We start from the raw sequence: 23,353 nt of genomic DNA on the forward strand, positions 1-23,353 counted from the left end.
CTCGTGTATTTCAATAGAGATTGAAGCTAGAGCAAAACAACAACAACAAAAATCCAAGCACTGTGTAGCTTTTACTTGACCCCAGCTGGTCAAATACAACAAGAACTTGCCTGTGCTGTTCATGAAGAATAAAATACGAATAGTTTATCTTACACAAGGGTACCATAGATATGTTTCTCTGATGGTGACTTTCATATGCATTTCAGCTGTGTAACCAAAGACAGGTACAAACAAACCCAAGATATGCATGTGTATAACTTCCTTGGTCTGTTTATTTGGGTGGTCCTCAGGGCCCCCAAACCCTTCAGAAGCTCCAGCATCCTGCTTTTACTTAAAGTCACTGTTTCTCCAGGTCATGAAAAACAGGATATGCTTGTCCTTGGAGACTGCCTTCTTTCTTAGAAAGAACAATTTTAGAGAATGCCAAAGGACCAACATCTTGGTGACTAATAAGGGAACCAGATTGGAAAAGCAAAGAAAGCTCACCAGGGTTTGAGAATCTCTTAAGCGTTTCTCTACAAATGCTCAGTTAAGAAGCTCTATCCTTGTAGAGCTTTTCATTTTATTTCATGTGTAACAGGAGAAACCAAAGGAAGTTATGTGGGAAATAATTTCTTTCATTATAAGGACATTCTTCCTCTCATGGTCATTATTGAAAAACAGAACATTAATTATTTAAACCCTTAACCCCAAACTTTTTGCTTTTAGTTGCAATAATTAATTCCAGTAAAACATCACACATTAAACATAGAGGCAAAAAAAAGGCAACTGAATGATCACAGTCATATTTAGTTTCCCAAATACCTCTGTAACCCTAATTAGTTTTTCATTAATGTGTTCTTCGGAATCTTTTTAAAAGACTAGAAATGTCCTTATCTCTGTAGAGTTATATGTTGATTGCCGAAGGTGATTTTTCTGACGAATCCCACACATTCATGGGAAACAATTTGTCTTTGTGTCAGAGGAACTCCTTGAACAACTTGGGGTAAGGCTAGAGAACAGCAGCACGTTTGCCTGAAGTCTTACCTGGAGATATGGCCGGGCTTATGTTACACAGGCTTCAGCTGTATAAATACATCATGCCATCTGCACATGGCAGGGGAATTGAGCCTGTGGAAGCTCAAGACCTGTGTCAGTGTTTTCACAGAAGGACTGTTTATGAACAGATGTTATGTGGTGTTTTTCACAGAAAATGGACTCTGGAGAGAGAAAATGTCTATCAATTACTGAGGTATTATGTATAACAGCAATTTTTAACCTTGAGAACACTTTTAAAGTTCTCAGTAAAATATTTTCAACTGTGGTCACTTTCTTTGTCTCAAGGAAGATTCAACCTCCTGTCATGGGCATGCTTCCCATTGTAATGTTCTTTGGAGATCTCTCGATTGGTGAGATTGTGTTCTCTCTGACACAAGGTATACTTGATGTGATGATCCATTCATGACTGCAAAACCTTTCCGTCTATATAATATAGAAACTGCTTGTCATTTTCTTCTCTTTTCTTTTCCTGATAGGAAACTACTTTAGAATCAAACTGTAGGACTGAATGGCCATTTAGGTTTCTTTGTTATCATGTGTTCTCAATGTTTTTCATGTAAGAAGACATTTACATTGATCTAAATGTTAATATGCCCTGGACAATTAAGTATTCAGAGATCTACAAAATAAATGTATTCTCTATAGCATGCTTCCTAGATTAAATCTAAGACACCATGAGATGGAGGTCCAGAATGCTTCAGAGCTAGTACTCCAGAGATGGAATTATTTCCAGCAGCCATACCAAGAGCACTGAAGCCCCTTTGTGACCTGTTGACAGACACCATGTTTTGCATAATATATATATTTTCATTTTCCCTTAGCTTTCTTATTATTTATTCAATAAATCCTTTTTTCTTGCTGACAGCAGTTGTATTTATAAAGCTAAATCCAACACAGCAAAATGTTCATCACTTTATAAACTAAATGCTAATGTTTTATTTATGTGCAATGAAGAAAGAAAAAAAGAACTGAATTGATGTTTACCTAACAAGCAGCACAAAAGTGCAGTACCATAATAGTGGAGTTCATAAGCATTCTGGCTTGTAATTTTGGGTGTCAACATTTGAATTGCAGAAAGAGTTTATGCAGACATAGCACGTACACAAGTGCAGTTTAGATCCACATCTATAAAAATAACATCTGTTTAAGCATACATTACATTTAAAAATAACTGTACAGTGATCAGCTGGTTAAGTACAGTTAACCAGATGTCGTTTTAAAGGGCCAGATGGAACTATGAAACTAAGATTGAAAAATTAAAAAATACTGTGAAAGGTCAAACCAATTAAGCAACCTGTTTTGTTGGCATGTAACAGTTAAAAAGTAAGTTTAACTACTTAAGGAGTGAGCAACATGAAGATGTAGCAGTTATAACCAGGTCTTGCTCCTCTGCGGACAAAGAGAAAAATTCAGGCTAGAATTGCTCACTTACTGGAGTCCAAAAGAACTCAGGCCAACATCAGAAATGTGAATTTTCCTGTGGTTATCAGAGGCTGGGGAGTGGGAGGTTTGGGGAGATGTTGGTCAAAAATACAAAATTTCAGTTAGACTGGAGGAGTAAGTCCAAGAGATCTACTGCACATCATGATGATCGTACTTAATAAAAATGTATTGTATACATGAAAATTACCAAGAGTGGATTTTAAATGTTTTCTCCATGCAAAAAAGGACAAGTATGTAAAGTAATACATACACTTGATTTAGCCACTCCACAACACAGTATTTCAAACCATCATGTTGTATACCATAAATATATACAATTTTTATTTATCAGTTAAAAAGTTAATTTCTTAAAAAAATTGAAAAATAAATGTGAATTTTCCTTGAGCTGATTCAGAAGTGTCCTCACTATATTTTAAATATGTTTTCAAACAAAAATTCAAATTTCTGTTACAAATTCACAGGACCCAGTAACATTTTCCAAAGTAGAAACTTTACCCAGGTTGGGCATTTTAACATAACAGTGGCTAAGACTAAGCATGTTAATGTATGACTTAAGTAATAAATCTGCAATGTGATGATTTTCTGAAAAGCTCAAATTGATTATTTTTCTTTCCTCATGTTGGATATCACATGCAATGAAAAGATGAGGCAAATATTTATGGAATATCTATACTGAGGCAGGTTCTGTTACAAACATGTTCACATACATCAGAGGTCACAACGGGAGCCTCCCACCGCTTATTTGGCCTGCAGATGTGTTTTGTTTGGCTTGCACAGTGCTTTAAATTTGAATTAATTGCCAAAAAACTAAAAATTGTGAGGTTTCACATAAAAGTCCGGATTTCCAGCTTCCCGGAAAACCTGGCAACACCAGGTCTGCATTTTTTCCTTTGCAAAAACTCACTGGAGCCAAATGAGAACAGCAGCTTCTTTAGAAGGACAGAAAGCCTCAAGTTGGTCCCAGGGACCACCAGTCCCTTCAGATCGGAGCCTGCATCCCAGTTGCTATTTACTGTCTTCTACCTAGGCCACTTCATTCAGAGAAACTTCGACCCCCCACAGTCAACCTTCTAAACTGATTACAGTTTGTTATTAATATTTTACAAAAAAATTGGGAACAAGAGAATCCTACTAACTCCTCTGAGTCACAAAGTTGGTAACTGCCAGAGGCAGAAGTCAAATTAGAGTCTTGTGATTCTAATATTCCTAATATGTAAGCCTTCATACAGCCAAAGCATCAGAATTCTTATCTTTGATCATGTGTGGGGGCAGCAGGCACTATTCATCTGAAATGAAATAAGTAGATCTACTAGAAAGTAGCTGTTGACCATACACAGCAGACAGTTTAGCATGGGCCTTTGTTCACAAATGATTAAATGATTGAGAGTCAGGATGTGAAAGCGCACAAGAACACCAAAGAGATCCCATCTCCCCAGTTCATGTCATTCCGTTGCCTTTGCCCGTCCCGTGTGCTGGAGCTGAGCCAGACTTTGAGTCTGTGTTTGAGCTGAATGGGGAAAAGCTGAAGATCGGAAAGGAGAAAATGGTGGCTTGTGTCATAATGGACCTTTTTTTTTAATCGGTGAATTGATCAGGACTCGTTTTTTTTTTTCTTTTGGCAATACATGCTTCCTCTTGGAAGTTCTTATTATACCTTCTTTTCCAGCATTGACTTTTCTTACATTTTTCCACAGTAAATTAATAACAAAAAATAGATATCTGCTAAGCAAGCTTTATTTTCCATTTAAATATGCATTTCAAATTTCAAGCCTCTTTCTTTGTCTGTTGCCCTTGCTGCTTACTTAAATTTTAAGTGAAAACTGCCAATTTTTAAAAATAAACTTATTTTAAAAAGCGGAGAGATAGATTAATGTACAGTTATGTCACTAAACCAGAATAAAGTCATATATATTTTTGTATAGGGATCCAGTTACGTGGCTGAAAAATAAGACAATATTTAGAGCAGGTTAGAGTCACGTGATCTCATTTAAATATAGTCACTATTTTCCTGGAGGTGAAGCTGTCTTACATAGAGAAAGAGAATATAGTTTTAAAGAGAGAGGGATCAAGAGACAGAGGAGAGAGAGAAATAATAGAGAATAAGTTCTAAAAGAAAGACAAATATTGTGAACTGAAAATGAAAGATTCCACCTAACCTTTTCTAGCCCAAAATGTAACCCACTAAAGAAAGTTGTCAAATAATTCTCAACAGCCTTTAAAAAAAAAAATCTCTGAAAAATCCATGTTAAGAGGACACACTTGTGATATTGACAGTTTGGTAAGAATCAGTGTCACTGGATGCAGTTCAAATGCAACAAGAATATCCCAGAAGACACCATGTACTAGCATGTGAAATATTATGAGTAAGCAATAGTTGGTGGTAAAGATCTTGGACTTAGTGCTGGGAAGAACTGACTCAGTAACTACCTATGCACGAGTAGCAATTCCTTGTCCAGAAAGAAAGAAAAGAAAAAGGAGGATTTACAAAAATAAAAAAAGAATGGATTTGAGAATACAGAAGGAATTAGAAGAGGACAGTTAGAAAAGAGGAATCAGAAAACCTATAAAGAGAATTCTCTTATACCAAGGACCTTCTATTCTGAATCCACTCCCTCCTCCTCAATTAAATGAACTGTTAAAAGACCTAAACCAAAGCTGCAGCTACTGAGCCAACAATAACTTGGGAAGTTAGAGCAGATGGCTCCACCTCTCCATCTGATTACAGCACATCCATAACCTCCTTTCAGCTCACTCTCACAGCAACAGAGGAGGACAGGCACATTGAATGGCTGACACTCAAAGGAGGAGGCTGGAGAAGCCAGGGCTCAGGTTTTTAGAGTTCACGCTGATTTTAGGCCAATATATTAATATTGACCAATATATATAGGCCAATATATTAATAACGCAAATGTTGACCACTCTGTTTTCTGATTTTGGGGAATGGCCTAGAAGCAAGCTGCTTTCCTCACCAAAACCCATCTCTTGCTGGTACACCATTAAACATGATTATATAGCCCAAGGGAAGTTCTACTATTTTAGCTGAAAATATATATCACACGTTCCTGAGGTTGTAGAGCTTGAAATCAAGCAGGGAAGAAAATATCAGCATTTGTTAAATGCCATGAACTATTGAGCTATGGTTTCAGTCATTTGGGATGTCTTTCCCATGAAAAGATGCATAATGCACCAAGATGAAGGGAAAGCATCTTCTCACCAAATCATGACTGGGGTACTGGTTCTATATACAGTTGCCTTTTGGGTCCCATGCAATGTGAGCTGCAAAAACCTGCCACGATGCTGGTGGGCAACAGACAGCAGGCTAGTGTGGCTGGAATTGGAAAAGCTAAAGATTTTAGTCAGGGTGACCCAAAGCAGTCAGGGTTTGGGAGCATGGCAGTGGTGGTTGATTTCTCCTGGAATGTTGGGTGCAGTCAGGTTCCAATTACTTATCTAAAGTCAACATTCTTGTAATCAACTTGAAGTACTTCCCCTATCAAGAAAATGAAGAAGATTTTCAGAGGGAAAAGAGACATAACAGAAAGGTAGGATAGATATATAACGTTGTTGATACCAAGGACTGAAAATATAAGGAGCCTCAAACAAAACAATTAATTAACAATGTGAGTAAGGCAATAAGTGACTCTTGCTTCATTCATGTCAAGGGGCATCAAGGAGTGGTAGAGACTATGGCCCAATGCATTACCACCAGAATGCCTTTTCTAAATTGGTTGGCCATAATCATACTTGCTTCAGCCACTGGGCCCTTTGCTCTTTTGGGGAAAAGACAGAATCTAGATTATTATATGGAACCTCTTAAATATTGACCGTTGGAAACTAATTCTCTATATTTTTTAAAGTAACCACTGAACAGACAAATAAATACATCTGTAGACTAATGTACCTTGGAGGCTAACATTTTAGGACCTCTGGTTACATTTGGCATGCTTTCCTCTTGACACATATGCAAAAATATAAGAGAACACAGATTAATAGAAAAGTCCTGAATTTGCCAATTTAAAGACACAGGGTCGAGATTCAGCTTTGCATTACTGGCTGTGCAGCCTTGGGCAAGTCCATTGTTCACACCCACTGTCTGTCTCCTCACCTTTGAAAGGAGCAGTTATTTGCGTTATACTATCAGTGAGACTAAAAAAAATTCTCATTGCCACCCACCCCAAACTCTGCAATACCAGATATTATTTTGTAGCTCTTTTATTCTACATTAAGAACAAACAACTTAAAATTAAATATGCATAGAAAAAATAACAAGTCAACTTAAATACTAAGTTCCAAGTATATAACAAACCTTTAAAAGTGGCTTCAGAAGGAAAGAAGTCGTAGGTGGCTGAAGGTAAGGGAATGTGACGTCATCAATGGAATATAGAAGGGACTCTGAGGGTACTGAAATCAAACTAATCATACCTTCACAAAGTACCTCAGAGCAGAGGTCCCCCTCCCAAGTGTTATCAGAAATACTAATTTCCTGGGAACCAGTGTTGAGGAAAATAAAAGTCTGAGAGCTAATTGGATATTGTGACTACAAGACTTTTTGGAGCCTTTAAGTTTGCTTATATACTCTGAATCTATAAATGGAAGGTATAGTATGTTGTATTCCTAAGCCTTTGACCATAGAACCTTTGTTTTCAAGAGACTAGCAGTTCATTGTACACATGTTCAAAAACATTGGTCTGTATGAAGAAGATTGGAATGACTTCACTCACTTTTAGCTTCAAACCCTATTTTCCCTCCATACATTACATTTTTCAGGGATTTCTATGTTTTATTGTGTGTTAGGCCAAAAAAGGCATGCATTAAACATTTTGGTTTTGTTCTTTCCAAGTACATGAAATCAGCATCAGTATCTCATTCACTTGTGTCTCTAAACTTCAGTCCTAGAGAGAAATGCCCTTATTTTTATGGCTTTTTAATCCTATCTTGCCAAGTTCACACTAACTGGATTAAAGAAAGATATAAATAATATTTCTAAAAATAATAATTTATACGTAAGTCCTCAGCTGGGGCATTTTCCACGCCTCTCACAAACTTAGACTTAATATAAATTTGAACTGCTTCATAAAGAAGAGAACGTCACTATTATGTTTTACTGTTGGCTTGTATACCAAGCAAGTTCCTGGTCAGAATTTTTTTTTTTTTAATTTGGACATCTGACATTGACATTAATATAGACATCAGGACTCATTCTAAATGTGATCACCAGTAAACATCATGACATGCTTCCAATGTTATGGTCCTATTTTGTTTAGAATTCCTCAAACTACTATTATTGACATATGAGTCTTAATTTTGTTTGCCTTTAATGTAACCGATCTTCAAACAGTAAAGACTAAGCAAAACTGTTTTGAGCTATGTAGCCAGAACTTTTTGTCCCTAATCTTACAGCTTTTAATAAACAGCCTTCTGTTCTATTGCCTCAATTGTTTTTACAGTAATTGTTTAATTTTATTTTATGTGTAGGCACATAATTACATTATTCATTAATCTACGAGTACCTGGCATTTGTCCATATGTATATTTTCCCATATTTATTTTGCAAATGTGAGGCTTTCCATTCTTTTAAAAAATAGATTCTGTGAGGGATGTGTTTGAAAGGTATTTCTTTAAAGTAACTTGTTTCGTTTTCTATTTGTTTGATTTACCATACTCTTCTCCCCAGTAAAAAGAAGCTGAATTTATGTGGGCTTTTTATTAGGTCTAGTGTCATTGTAGTCCTTTTCTTTCAATCATAATTTTTCCTTAGACATGAAAGATTTTGGTAAAACATGCTGAACAGGGGGCTCACTGTGAAACATGGGTAGCTTTTTCAAAACCTAAAACAGTAAGAGTACCCTGAGAATAGAACAAAAGAAATTAAAACGCTAGATATGCCACAGTTGTCTCATGCAGCAGTTAGAAATTTAATTATTTTATCTCGTAGAATAATGTGCCCTTCAGAAATCATTTTGGACTAGATGTTTCAAACCAATGATCTGTAGTTAATTATCTTTAATAACTGTTGCACATTATGGTTAGATCTATGTTTTTGCTAAACCAATTAATAATATCTTCATTAGTATAAAGACAAGGTAGCAGGATCCTTTCATTTTTCACATTGAAAGAGTAGATATTTTAAACACTGTAATTTACTTTAGCCATACATTCCCAATGATATGACTAATTAATGAAACTTCAAAGACATAACTTCCAAAAAGCTACTTATTTTAAAGTCATTGTTGCACACTTAATGACATTCGGTTGGGGGCATTGCTGACACCCTAACTATCCATGTCCTGGAATTGACTAAACTGTTTAAACCATCAAAATGTTTAATGTTTTTAAAGAAAGAAAGAAAAACGAAAATTAATTGCATATTATCTCTTTTAAAGACCTGTTGATTATAGAAGAAAAGATTTTTAAAAATGGATAGCCTCTCTTTTTCTTCAGCGGATGGCATGACCACAGGACAAAAACATTTTCTTTTTAGTTAAAAACACTTGCGGGCTCATAGGCCTTCTGCTGATTGGAAAGAAAAGCGAGGTGACAGTGATGGTGGCTAAGCCCATCTCAGGCTGACTTTCCCCTTCCTTTTGAGGTCATGTTTACACTCATGTGAGGGGCCACTGCAGCCGGGACATGTTCTCTAGCATGGTTCTCTGTGGTCAATGCACCTCACTGTGATCTTGCTATGGTGAAATTCATTCAGATGCACAGCACATTTAGATCAATTATTGAGAAGCCTTGGGACAAATTTTAGCTTTTGCTGTCTTGTTAGCTATATGTAGACAGAATTTTTTTTCCAGTGGATTCATGTTACTACAGATCATTTCTTTGGGTTTTTGGAGCATTTCAATCCCACAGCTATTTCAAAGTAGGAAATATGGTTTTGAAATATTACTTAACATATAATTTAATACACCTGAAAAGATTTGGTAAGATGTTTTGGTTGGGGGAATTAAAGATAGCAAAAATTTAAATTTATCAATGCCTCTACCTTGTTAAAATTTCTTGAGATAACTTACAAAAATACGTGCATCTGCAGTAAGTAAAGAGAAAATTTGGGCAAAAAGACTAAAGAAAAATTTAATACAATTTAATTCTAGGCTTACGAGGCCACCGAATACATATTAAATGTCATTTATGATAGCAGAGGTGGGCCTGAATCTGGCCTTGTGATGCCAAACAGCCTAAGCAAAGATGGAATTGGCAGCTTCCAGAAAGTGAATTTTCCAGAAAACCAGGAACTTCTATTTTCCAGCCTAATCAAGTCCAATAAGTTTGACTTTCTGTTAATGACATGAAGAGCACAATCGTTGAATTAAGAGGAACATTTCTATTCTTTTGGACGAAAACTTGCTAGGGGAAATATAAGATCTCTCATAATTACATATACTGAGTGCTGCAGACTTCTTAAAAGGTAGAAGTAGAAAGTCAGTCATTCAAATACTTTGTATGTCATATGACTAAAATCTTAAGGGGGTATAAGATAGGATGGAGAAACATAATTAATAGAAGATAATTCAGTGAAACTAATTTTAAAGACTGGAAATTGGTTGGTGACCTATAGGCTTTAGTTCTGGCTGTCTCCAAAAGAAAATTCTCACAGCTGAATCTTTTGTGTATTCTTAAATTTGGAAGTTACCATAGCACTTATATAGCCTCTGGAAGAAAAAAGCACACAAAGCCAAATGCTGTCCAATTTCATAAAACGTTTGGTGAAATAACTTGTCAGAATGAATCTGCTTTTTGTTAATCTGGTAACCGAAGGTCTTTATGTCCAGAGTCCTTGTTGCCATCTCAAAGCAAATGAGGAGGGAGATCAAGTTTTACAAGGAGGAAAGTATTCTATTTATAATCTATACACATGTTAAAATCCTTTCTCCATACAGAAGTCAGAGCAATCATGTAAAATTCACAATTCAGATCCAGCCATGTTACCCTCTATGTTAGTTGGGGTTTTACTGAGACATAGAACCAAAAGGTTGTACATGTATACATAGGTGTGAAAAAAAACCTTATTTTCAGGAATTGGCCCATGAGATTACAGAGACTGAGAAATTTGCCAATCTGCCATTTGCAAGCTGGAGATTCAGCCTGAGTCTGAAGGCCTGAGAACCAGAGAAGTAGACAGTGTAACTCCCATCTAAGGGCACGAGAGGACAAGATGAGATGCTCCAGTTATAACAGTGAGGCAGGAAAGATGGGATGAATTCCTCCTTCCTTGGCTTTTGGTTCCTTTAGACCCTCAATTAATTGGATGAAGCCCATCTACATTGAAGGGAGCAACCTACTTTACTGAGTCCACTGATTCGAATGCTATCCCTATCCAGAAATAAAGTTTAATCTGGGCATCTTGTGGCACTCAAGTTAACATGTGATATTAACCATCACACACTCCCATACTAAAATCCAACAATGGCTTCCTTCTGCCAATAAGGGAAGTACCAAAACTTGGCTTTCATTTCAAGGTCTGCCAGTATCTGCCTTCTACCACGTTTGGGTTATCACCAGCACTGAACATCCTTGCTGTGTTCTCACCTCCAATACTGGTCTGTGAGTCTTGCATTGAATCCTGCTCTCTCTTCAGTTTGGAGACTTATTTCCTGGGCTTTCCTGTCTTCTTGTGTTACCCAGCTAAGCCCTATTCACCAATCTTATCTCAACTTAAAAGCTACTTTCCCAGAAACCTCTGAGCACCTGTCCCAAAAACTAGCTTAGATCCACTTTTCATATGTCCTTATAGCTCTCTCTACTAGTTATCCTCCCCTTTCTTTTTAAAATGTTCCTCAAACATAGAATTAATTTTTCTTTGCCCTTCTCCTGGCCTTATCTGTATGAAAATAGAGACTCTTGAGTTCTACATCTGCAGGAGCTCAAATGATGCCTAGCTCATAGGAGGGGTCACTAAATATTCAATAAATGAATGGTTGTCCCAACTAAGCTGTCAACAATTTAGGAACTTTCTCTAGTGAGATACACTGAAACACCTTGAATAGAGGAATAAAATGAAGTTGTTTTTCCTTAGACTTAATTTATAGACTTTGGATAAGACAATGTACATGTCTGTATTAGGAATGAAAACAAACTGGCAAGATTTTCTTTTAGCACATGACTATAGTCCCCACTAATCAAGGTACACCATCAAGTTGAACGTGTCAAAGACCCTTCTCTACAAGCTAAAAGCTGCAAATGGAAAAAAATCCCCATACATTCCTAAATGAAAAACACAAATCATTATTTTCCTCAGTATTTTTGTCATTCACTCGTCATTTCAGGAAAAAAGAACTCCTCGAGTCATGACGTTTAGTGCTTACCCCACCCTCCCTCTTTTCTGTAACTGTTTTGTGAAAAATTACACGCAAAAAAAGTCGCTATACATTTGCAAATAGCTTTTTAAACCAGAGCTCTCTCCTGGGAATATGAGCCTAATAGGATAGAGACAAGGCTAAGTTGCTGAATGCTGTTGGTCATTATTCTTTTGTTTCAACTCAGAGAAAACATGCACAAATCTCCTAACTAGACTCCCGGGCATGTGTTTTTGCTTACTGCCTAATGTGGTTCTAATAATGCAAACATTCCAGCTAAGTAATGATGACACATCTACAGCTATAGATATTAGAAGTCTACACAAGGGAAACATTTTGGGAAAGACAAAGGAAAAATACTTTCATTTAAACTTTCTTGATGCCATCATATTAGTACTCATTCCAGGCCCTGTATTAGCATGAAAAAAAAATAGACTCTGAAAAAGTATGAACTAAAGAGATTTTTTTTCAGTGTGTTTTCCAGAATTAGCCTCAAAATGTGCTTGATTCAGAGTACATCTCACCTTTGTGGATGTACATTCAAGAACTGGTAAATAAATGTTGAGGAATCCTTTTTTGTTGGATCACTCATGGCTGAGTCAATGAATATATTCCTTGTGTAAAAATCTACTTCTGTTTAATTTAATCATTTCATAAGAAGTTGGATGCCAGCCCTTCAAGGGGTCAACTTCATCTCACAGGGAGACTCTGAGACTCCATCAGATAAGGAGACAGTATTAGATTTTGATTGGTTGCATTTCTCCCATTAGCCAATAGCTGCCATATTACTTCTCTCATTCATAGCCATGTGGTTTGAGTGGAAGTGCTCCTGCTCTTGGGGAGTGTTTATTCCAATGTCTTAGTCCATTTATGTTGCTATAAAGAAATACCAGAGGATAAACAATTTATAAAGAAAAGAGGTTTATTTTGCTTATGGTTCTGTAGGCTGTACAAAAGCAAGGCACCAGCATCTGCTTCTGGTGAGGGCTTCAGGCTGTTTGCACTCAGTGAAAGGCAAAAAGGAGCCAGCAGGTGCAGAGATTACATGGTGAGACAGAAAGATGAGCAAGAAAGGGGGAGGTGCCAGGACTCTTCTTAACAACCAGCTTTTGTAGGAGCTAATAGAATAAGAGCTCACTCACCTCCCTTTTTCGCCCCCTACTGACATCTTAGGGAAAGCATCACTCTATTCTTGAGAGATTCACCCCCATAATCCAAACACCTCCCATTAAGCCCTAGCTTCAACATTTATAATCAAATTTCAACATAAGATTTGGAGAGGTCAAACAAACCAAACTGTGGTAGCAAATTAGCTTGTCTTTCCCCTAGGAAACAGTGTTTGGTTAAAGCATAAGAATGTAACCTTATTGACTTCATGAGACCTGACTTCGCTATTTGCAGACACTGTTGCTGCTAAGAGTGAAACCTCCCTTGAAAATGACATCATCACATGGAAGTAAGTAGAGCTCAGAGAATAGTAGAACAGGGCACGATGATATCTGGATAAGCTTCACCTGATTCCAGTGTTAACTTTGAAATTGCAGTTAGTTGAACCAGAAAATTTTCTACTAATTTAATTCAGCTTGAGTTGCACTTACCTATAACTACAGTCAAAGATTCCTAAAAGATACAGGAAGAGAATATCATAAAATTCATTTACAGTGCAATTCTTAAAATTGGGGGTTTAGGAATTTGGAGAACTGGCTGCCATCTTTTTTTCCAATCCTATGAATACTCTAACTTTCTGGTTCCATGAAACACCCTGCTACATCCTTGTTTGTGAAGCTGCTCAGCAGGTTTCTTCTCATCCTTGAAGACCCAAGTCAAATATCACTTCCCATTTGAAGTTTCCATCAACTCTCTCCAGCATGATTCCCTGCCCCAGGTTACCAAAAGCCTTGTCATTATCAGCAGCATGGCACTTTTCACATAATCACTGAATTGTTTACATTTCTCTTTCTTCCCCTGACCTGTTGGAATAATGATCACTCTGCATGGCCACCTAACTTAGGACAGGAATGTGACATGCTTTTGTGCTAAACCTCTGAATAAACCTGTTTACAAAGAAGAGGAAACAAAGACAGAAAAACTAATGGCTTCACATTTTCTCAAAAATAAAAGATAGCAGAGCCACTTGAATTGCACCTGATTCCAAACTACTGCTTTTCTCCTCTCTGTCATGAAGAACTAGGTCCGATTCATGTTTACATTTTCAAACTTTCTCATCGTTTGACGTTACAATGTAAGCTCCAAACATTCAGTTACCATTCTGGATGCAGCATTATCTTACCTTTGCTCCCAGTACTATACTCAGCACAGAAAAAGCTTTCAGTAAAGTTTATTAAATGAACCAACTAGTAAATAATAAACATATTTTGCATTTGTTGAATACTTGCTTCAACACTCAATTTTTGAATGGTTTTTTGTGTTGAGCCAGAGTACCACTAAAAAGCAATGCCCATCCCTGAAAAAAAAAAAAAACAGGTGATGCTGATTCCCCAGAGGGATGTCCAGGAAGTACTGAGGCACCCAAAGTCATTGGTGTTCCTAGAAGAACCACTGAAAGGCTGTGTGATCATAGCTAATTTACTTACCTCTCTGAGCCTTCATTTTCTCATCTGTTAAAAGGAAATTATAATAACACAATCTATTTATTGGTTGTGATTAGGTTATTATGAGAATGCAAGTAAAGTGCATAACATATAATTAACACTCAACAATGCTGAAAAATAAAAGATTATTACTGATGATTGCATGAATAACATCTTTGTGAAATAACTTAGAACTAAATTTTTGTTGTAAAAATAGAGGACCAGTACATTTATCAGTGATCTTAAAGCCTTCCTTACTACATCAAAAACAAACAGGAATTTGGAAAATGACATTCACTTAAGATTTGTCATGTTCCAGACCAAGAGGAAAATCAGGAAAATCACTAAACCCTGCTATGTAGCCTACGGAGAGTTGCTTAGTGTTTGGTAAGAATGTGGGTTTATGTTTATTTTATTTTTATTTTCCTATAGCTACTTCTCCTCACTCAGATCCAAGCATTTTAACAATAAAAATGAATAATTTAAATTTTAGATTATTTAGCAACATTTAGATTATGTATTGTTTAGTTTCAGATTGTTTCACTGAAGGTGATTCCCTGCCAGTGAAAAAAATATGATTCAATAGTGGCTACAAAATTATTGAAAACGGTATTCTAAGTCTTAAAGCCATTTATTTATCTTATTATTTGCTATGCTTTAAAATGTTTTTAATTAAAATCTAAATTTGCTTTTTAAATTTTAAATTAAAATCACCACCCAAAATTGTTAAGGCGTCTTTTTCTTAATGTATTGGTTCAGACTTAGATAGATATTTATCCAACAGAAAAACAATGGGAAATTAGAAATTACAATGCATTTGTTAGTGCTTTGTCAACAAGAATTTATGTGGTGCTGGAATGCTGAAACATTCTAGTATGCTATTTCCATGATATTGGTAGCTAGGATTAAATTAAGCATCTACCTGAACATTTGTTTGTGATTAGAAATGTGTCCAATGAAAATATATTTTTCATGCCAAAATGTAAGAAGAAGGTGGTTTACACAAGCACGTTCTTAGCAGGAAGTCAAGCTGGACTTTTTCAATCCAGCCAAAATCAGAAAGCACTATAAATCTCCCTAGAAAACAAGTTTATAAACTCAAGTTATGTTTAAATAAACATTCTAAGTTAAAATGCTGGACTGAACCCCAGAATATGTCCAGTTTTTCTTATCACTGCTTCTCCGGTGCTGCATTTAATTCTATGATAATTAACTGAGATTTTTAAAATTTTCTTGAAATATAGTGGCAAAACTATGTGGTGCTCATGGAACCCTTCGGATTTAGGGGGGAAAAAAAGCTAGAACATGATTCTGGTTAAACTCTATAACTGAATATTCAATTTCATTGCCTTTCCTCCCATGTCCTATTTATATAATTTCTCGAACCATAGGGCATAATCACTTGAAGACTTTATGGATTGCCTTAGGTTAAAAAAAAAGACTATTTCTGACTAAATTTAAATAATTAATATTTGATTATATTCCACCTCTATCCTGTACCCATTTTTGTCTGGTTCTATTATTGACCAACATTTACAAATTAACGACAGACATAAATAAAAACCCAATTCTTTTAAATTGTCCACAAGGCGGCAGTAAAACATCTTGCTTCCCCCCGATATCTTGAATTTCCAAGTATTCATTTTCCAAACATTTAGATATTATGTTGGACTGAATAAAACTAAAAACTATTCTGCCTTTAAATTTCTACTTTGCCATTTCAATAGAATGTATTAGTAAAGATGAGTTAGTCATGATGAGAGACTTTATTTTTTCCTACAATAGATGATGAGTAGAAATCCTTCAAGTTTTGCTAACATAAATTGCCTGTTTATTTATATTGACAAGCAATACTCCTTTCCTGTTTTTCCAGGTTACAGCGGGCCCCTGTAAATTCTCTAGTAAGAGAATTTGTTATCTGACCAATGCCAATATTAAGCTTGACATCTTTTTATTTTTCTCACTAATTGTATTATGGAAAGGCAGATTCACAGGTAATTTTTCTACTCAGAGTTTTCAAATGAATGTAAAATCAGATGTTTCCATTTGTTTAGCAGACATCCTGACAAACCACTGCAGTACAGAAAAATACACTTTTAATAGGTTTTCTTCACAAGTGAGAAAACATCTAAAGATAGTCAGAATGGAAGACTCAGTAGTAGAGCAGTACTGTAGCAGGAATCTCACTCGCAAATGAGTAGCTTCAGCTGCCTTGGTGCTTTTGCTTGCCTGGGGTGGACCCGAATTGGAGACTACCATCCATGACCTCGGGTGTCAAACCAGTGAAGTATACCTCGGAACACATACCCCACACAGGAAAAGGGGTGGGGGACCAGGGGGATGGTTGACCTTGTACTATTCACTGACTCACTGCTGCCAGAGCAATGGTTGCCCTGAGGGCGAGAGGCTGCCAAAGGCACCTCTGGCATAATCTGTCATCCCAGTAAATGCCTGCCATTCCTGAGAAAAATAGGCAGGTGTGCATGCATTAGAGAAAGAGAGAGACAGAGAAAGAAGGGATGCTTTGGCAAAATAAATTCGAAACATAGGAGATCTAAGCCACAGTCTTCATGCTGTCTGCATTCCTGTGAAAACTGCAGAGAACTTGGCCCAAGCAAGATTGTGAGATTGAATCCAGCATTTTGCCAATGCAAGCATAGCATGCTAGTGTGTGTGTGTCTGCACACGTGCGTGCACGTGCGTGCGTGTTTGTGATATCAAAGCAAATTATTTATGAAGTGTATTCATATGGCAAAATGCAAGACAGTCAGTAATAGACAGTTTCAATTCTGTCCATTGTTTCATTTAAGATACGTACTGTCTAATCCCTTTAGAATCGAACCTTGTTTTCCTGGTAATAAAAGACATGAAGTTCTTAGCAATTTGTGCCTTCAGAATGAAGATTTCCTATTTAAAATACTCTAAAGTAAAACATACATCACCCACATAGCACTTAATTTTTGTAAATGCATATACTTTTCTAACTAGCTACTCCAGGAAAATGTGCTGAATGATTTAATTTCATATTAAAGTGCAAATGTAGTACTGGATTTGCGTTGAGACACAAGTGTTTTGCCTCTGAGAGCAAAGCTTTCTGAAAGATTTTCACCACCAGATTCAAAACTACCGAATTCAACATCTGATAGTAATGACATGATTCTCTCACTTTAAGAAAAGCACATTGATTTTAGACATATTGAAACTCAGAAGTTTTAGGAGTGTGTTTGGGTTAAGGTTAAGTCGTCCTTGACAGTATTAAAAGAAAGGTTTGAACTGTTGAATAACCACCTTTCACCCATCCTTAATTGTAATTTAAATGACAATATGCTCTCAATCAATAGCTCTTTGTCACACTGTGAAGATCAAGGGATGAGATTTCACCCCACGAGTTTACAAGGCAAAAGCTCCTTGTTCATAACCCTAAAGATGTTACATTAGAATACCTGTTCTCCAGCAATTCGTCCTGGATAAAGGCGTTTAACTCATACCTTAGAGATGCAACATCAGAAAAAGTCACAATCTTTGTTTTGTAATTTGCTCCAAGCTAGATATCATAATAAAAATATTCACCAATTTAAAAAGCTAAATTATTCTTATATGAGTTTCACTAGTTTAACTTTAATCATTTTGTTCTCATAGCTAATTTCTGTGCATTCACTGTGTTCTGGGCACTGTGCTATGCACATTTACATTAAATTTCTTTAACTCTTTGAGGAATCAACCTCTGAAGCAGAATCTAGTATTTATCCCCATTGAACAGATGAAACTCAGAGACTGAGTCATGTTCCCTTGTCACACTGCTAGGGAGGGGAAAAGCTTTGACAAAATGAATTCTAAATGCACCTCTGAGCACTTAACAAGTCTCCTCAACTTCTCACATGATGAAAATTGAATGTGACTAAACACAACCACTTCTTTTCCCCTGAATCTCTGTATGTAGAAGTTTATAAATATATCATAAGCACTTTGCTTATGTACTATTGTAATGTAAAACTACATTTAACACTTATAGAATATAATTCATACATAGAAACAGGCACTTTTGCTATTTTTCTCCCGATTTCCAAGTAGAATGCATTTGAACACTGGCATATGTGCTGCATTTTGTTAACATATTCATAGGGTGATATTGAATTTCCAGTCCAGCCAGGCTGTGCCTATTCAGGCTTTGATAAGATGGAGCCTACCTCTGTAGACACTGACTGACAAACTCATAATTAGATTTGAACATGTAGAACCCCAATCCACCAGTTAATTTGTAAGATTCCAATATCACCTTCACTGTGTGACCAGACAATTCTCATGTAAATGTTAAGAGATTCTTCAGTTTTCTGCTAATTGCCAGGGTTAATGATGGTGACTTTAGTTGGGTGTATATGATTTGTTGGGCTAGAGGGGACATACTTGTGTTTGGGACTCATTTGCAAAACAAAACAAAAAGGAAGTGCTTTCCACCTACTCTAAAATGCGTCTTTATACTGTCTATGAGGTAGTATTATACCCATTTTACAGATGAGGAAAGAACCTAGAGGCATTAAATAAGCAGGCAATGCCCCAGTTAGTAAGTGGCAAAGCTGGGATTCTACTTTTTAACTGCCTCATTTCAAAGCCTGTGTCTTAAGGCCTGTGTTGACCTAGTCATTCACTCCTATTTGTAGACTCCTCCCCTTCTAATTAGCAAAGTGCACTTTTATGGCAATTGTCCAGGATTGGGGTTGTGTTGGGAGACGGGAGGTCACTAGCATGTGCCCATTGACATCTCTAGCCCTTTTTATTGAAAGAAGCTGCCAGGGCTGCTCTTGAGGTATGACTGCAGCTTATAAAACAGTACACGTTCACGATAAGAATGTCTAACTTAGGTGACTTCAGCACTACACAATTGGCAACTACAACCCCCCAAAAGGCATGGGGGAATTAGTTTCAGTAGTGCCAGTCATTCCACCTGCCATTGCATGTGGAGTGAGAGTGAGGTGGGAGCTGGCAATCTGCTGTTCCCTCAGCCAGTCTTGGCTAACTTGCCTTGTGAGTCTGTTGTTTAAAGATAACTATTTAGCCATCATCATCGTCATTAATATTATCTTGATAGAAAACATTTGCAATTTTTTTTCTTTGAGACGGAGTCTCACTCTGTCACCCAGGCTGGATTGCAATGGTTCAATCTTGGCTCACTGCAAACTCCGCCTCCTGGGCTCAAGTGATTCTCCTGCCTCAGCCTCCAGAGTAGCTGGAATTACAGGCACACATCACCATACCCAGATAATTTTTAGTATTTTTAGTAGAGTCAGGGTTTCACCATGTTGCCCAGACTGGTCTTGAACTCCTGACCTCAGGTAATCTAACCGTCTCAGCCTCCCAAAGTGCTGGGATTACAGGCATGAGCCACCGTGCCTGGCCAACATTTGCAATTTTAACACCATCACAGAGCTAGAAGTGGCAGTTACATAATAAATACATTCATGAACTTTCTATGATGCTCTCACCCACCCAAAGGCTAGATAAAATTTATAAAATTGTTTGTGGGAAGGAAAACATCTAGGGATGCTACAGTGAGAGCGCTCACATGAACTCAGGCCACCTAACTAACAACAGACAGACTCTCATCAAGTAACACTTAAGGAAGTGTGTGTGTGAGAGAGAGCGTGAATGCAACCAGGGCCAGAATACCTGAGAACTGTGATTGGACAGAGCTAAGACTGATTACGAAGCTTAAGCAAAGAGAAGGCAAATAAGTGTCCCGCAGTCCCTCTGTGCCCAGAACAGACATTGCTAATCGATCTTGCCTCTAAACATGCAAGGCCAGTGAGACTATTAATAATCCACCTTTAGAGAAGTCTATGTTTCTGTCGAGTGTTGCCTGGTGTGAAGCCAGTTCCTGGTCCAGTGCTCAGCTGAGTGGACAAGCTGTGAAGGGATTGGAGTTTGCTTCTCATTGAGGGACAACACATGTTCTGTGATGCTCTGTGTTGCTGTGAAGACATTCAGACTGCTTCTTTTGTTAGAGATTAGAACAATAAAATGATATACTAGGTTACATCATTGAAATATATAAGAATAAGAAAAACATCTGCCAAAAATATTGCAGAACAAAATGTATGTATGTCCATGTTTTGGGCCAGGGGAATGGAATAAGATGGGTTGTGTTAAAGTTGTGGGACTCTGGAGAGTTTCAGGCCTCTAGTCAGTTGTATAGAGAAGGGAAGTCTTTAGGCTCCAGAAGCAATCATCGCCATGAGGACACATCCCCCCGTCCCCTATGACTTCCAAGACATCAGAAAGGAAATCTTCAACTTTGGAATAAAAACCAAAATCATTATCTCCCTCCTTCTCTTCCTGCCTACCTTCCTCCTATCTCTCCACTCCTCCATCCTTTCATCCTTCCATTCCCCTTGCTTTTCTCAAGTGAAACACAGAAGACACCCTGAGCTTTTGTTTCATACTTGGGAAAATAGATGTGGGGTGAGCATAAATCCTAGCCCTCACCCTCTCACTCCACCCCCACCCCGATTCTAGATAGCTCATGTTTTCTGCTTGAAAATCTTTTAAGGAAAAAAAGAAGCTGGCAATTCTACCCTGAGAAGGAAAAGGGTTTAAATGCAAATGAGAGCTCAAGGTAACATTTGAGTGTGAACGGGTTTCATTCAGAGAATGCCAATCACTCAGCCATCACAAGTGATTGACAAGAATTCAGGGGCTCCTGGCACCTGAGGAGTGCCAATAAGAGGTGCAGAAAGAGGGCAGAGAAAGGTTAGAGGTGAAGAAGACACATTTTGTGTCTTTCAAATTTGTCCATGGTTTAGACCCTTGGACTTTAGTTGGAAATGGGTCCTGAAAGCCATTCTATTTCTAGGAATGGTGAAGATATACTTTTTAACTTTTAATTGTTTCAGAATTTGTTTCTATAGTGAAGATCTCTTCTTTATCTCAAGATGTTGCCCAAGAAACCCTCAACTAGTATCACCCCTTGGTAGTTGCACTTCACAGTCATTTAACTAGATTGTGGCTAGACCCACTCTGGGATGCATGGCAGGTCATTTGGGGTAATTCTCACTTTTCATCTGAACAGCTACACATCCCCATGCTAAAAATGAACCAACCCCTCTCACATTGTCAGGAGTCAAATTGATTTGTCTGTCAAAGCTGTCTTAAAAATCTGTGGCTCTGCAAGAGCATTCAGATTTTACTTTATTAGTGTCTGAAATATTGAAAAATTATGTGGAGTATTGGTGGAAAACTGCAACCCCTGTGTGTTTTCTCCTCTCTTGGTCTTCTTTATTATTGGTTGGTTTTGGCTTAAGGAGTGCAAAATGAAGCCAGGATCTTTTAAAACATATTCTATATCTGGAAGTTAAGACATTAGTAAGAACTAATTTATTCCAAATAAAAAACGAAACCAGAATTTCAGACTATCTACTGTTTGGAATCTAAACCCTTCCTCTTTCTCTTAATTGCAACTCTAAATATTTACTGAACATCTCCTATTTATCAATAGGAGAGAGACTCCCAAATGAACTAAACACACACACACACACACACACACACACACACACATATATGACTTCTGATCTCATGTGGCTTATTAGCTCAGAAAACTTACTAGCTCAGAAAATATAACTTCACAGACATGTTTTTGGGAAGAGGCACATTCCTACTCGAAGTTCAGCATTGAAATTGGTTTCCTTTTGGGGGACTCCATTACATGGCACTGTTCACACATCATTTTCACTTGGGAAACAGTACTCTGCTACTCAAACCAAGTTTCTTCTTTATTTCATGATTCCCCAAACAAATCCTCTACCCATGTTAACTACGTCAGTGGTATTCTGCCACTAAAATAGAATAACAGTCTTTTCACAATTCACCAAACTAAGTTAGCATATCGTTGAAATTGTCTCAAGTGAAATTTCCTCTCATCCATGGGTTTCCTAAATGACTGGAACATCCTTGTTTGCTAATAAGTGATTTATAAAATATTAAAATTCACTAAACACAGTATTGTTTCTCCAAGTGAGAGTGATGTGTGAGCAGTGCCATGTTATGGAGTCCCCCAATATAGAAACAACTTGAATGCTGAACTTCAAGTCAGAATGTGCCTCTTCCCAAAAATATGTCTTTGAAGCATCTTCCCATTACAGAGAACATAGGTGGATGAGAAGAAATTATATTTCTTAAAGAGAGTGTAAGTTGTATCTCATTTCATTATCTTGACAATCAATACAGACAGGAGACAGAGAAACTCTAGGCAGACAGGGAAAGGTCCCTAGTGAAACCCCACTTTCAAGTCCAAGACAGTTTAAAGCCTGAAAGCCAAGCTACAAGTCAAATCCATGGACCAGATTGAGAACCTGTCTTCCCATTTGGTATGCCTTCCATTGGCTGGAAGTTGGTAGATGAAGCTTGTCATCCTCTGACTATAGCCATCCTGAGGACTAAAAGATGTATTCCTGAGAGGTGATGCAGTCTATTTCTGAAGAAGAATATTGATGTTTTATTTCTCTTATGGAGCCCTACCATATCAGAGGGGCTTCAAGTGGATTGGAAATCTAAGGCCCTCTCACTGATGATTTAGCTGCTTGGTCAGTCAACCTACTTCCCTCAGCTATTTCATCAGATCCATTTGGGTGGCCTTTACAATGTATTACTGCCACTTCCCATGGGAGTAAAACTGAAGATAATAGTCTATTAATTTCCTGATGTTAGTACATGGGAGACCCCTTAGCTGTAAGGAAGTTCCTTTCTTTCCAGATGGTGGCATGGGCATAGAGGACTAGAAAAGCATACTTAGAATCAACATAAATGTTAACTGCTTTCCCCTTGCTTAATTAGCACTTGCGCCTGAGGAGAGAGATGCCCTCTCCTCAACAACATTCAGGGTAACTTGCATACCCTGCTTTAGAGATCACTTGTTCTACAAAGGAAGTTTCCTCCATAAAGAGAATCCAATCTGGGTTTCCTAAAGGGATTTCCTTGAAGTTCTCTCTGGCT

Source organism: Callithrix jacchus, chromosome 15 (assembly GCF_049354715.1).
Source record: "Callithrix jacchus isolate 240 chromosome 15, calJac240_pri, whole genome shotgun sequence".
NCBI classification, from domain to species: domain Eukaryota; kingdom Metazoa; phylum Chordata; class Mammalia; order Primates; family Cebidae; genus Callithrix; species Callithrix jacchus.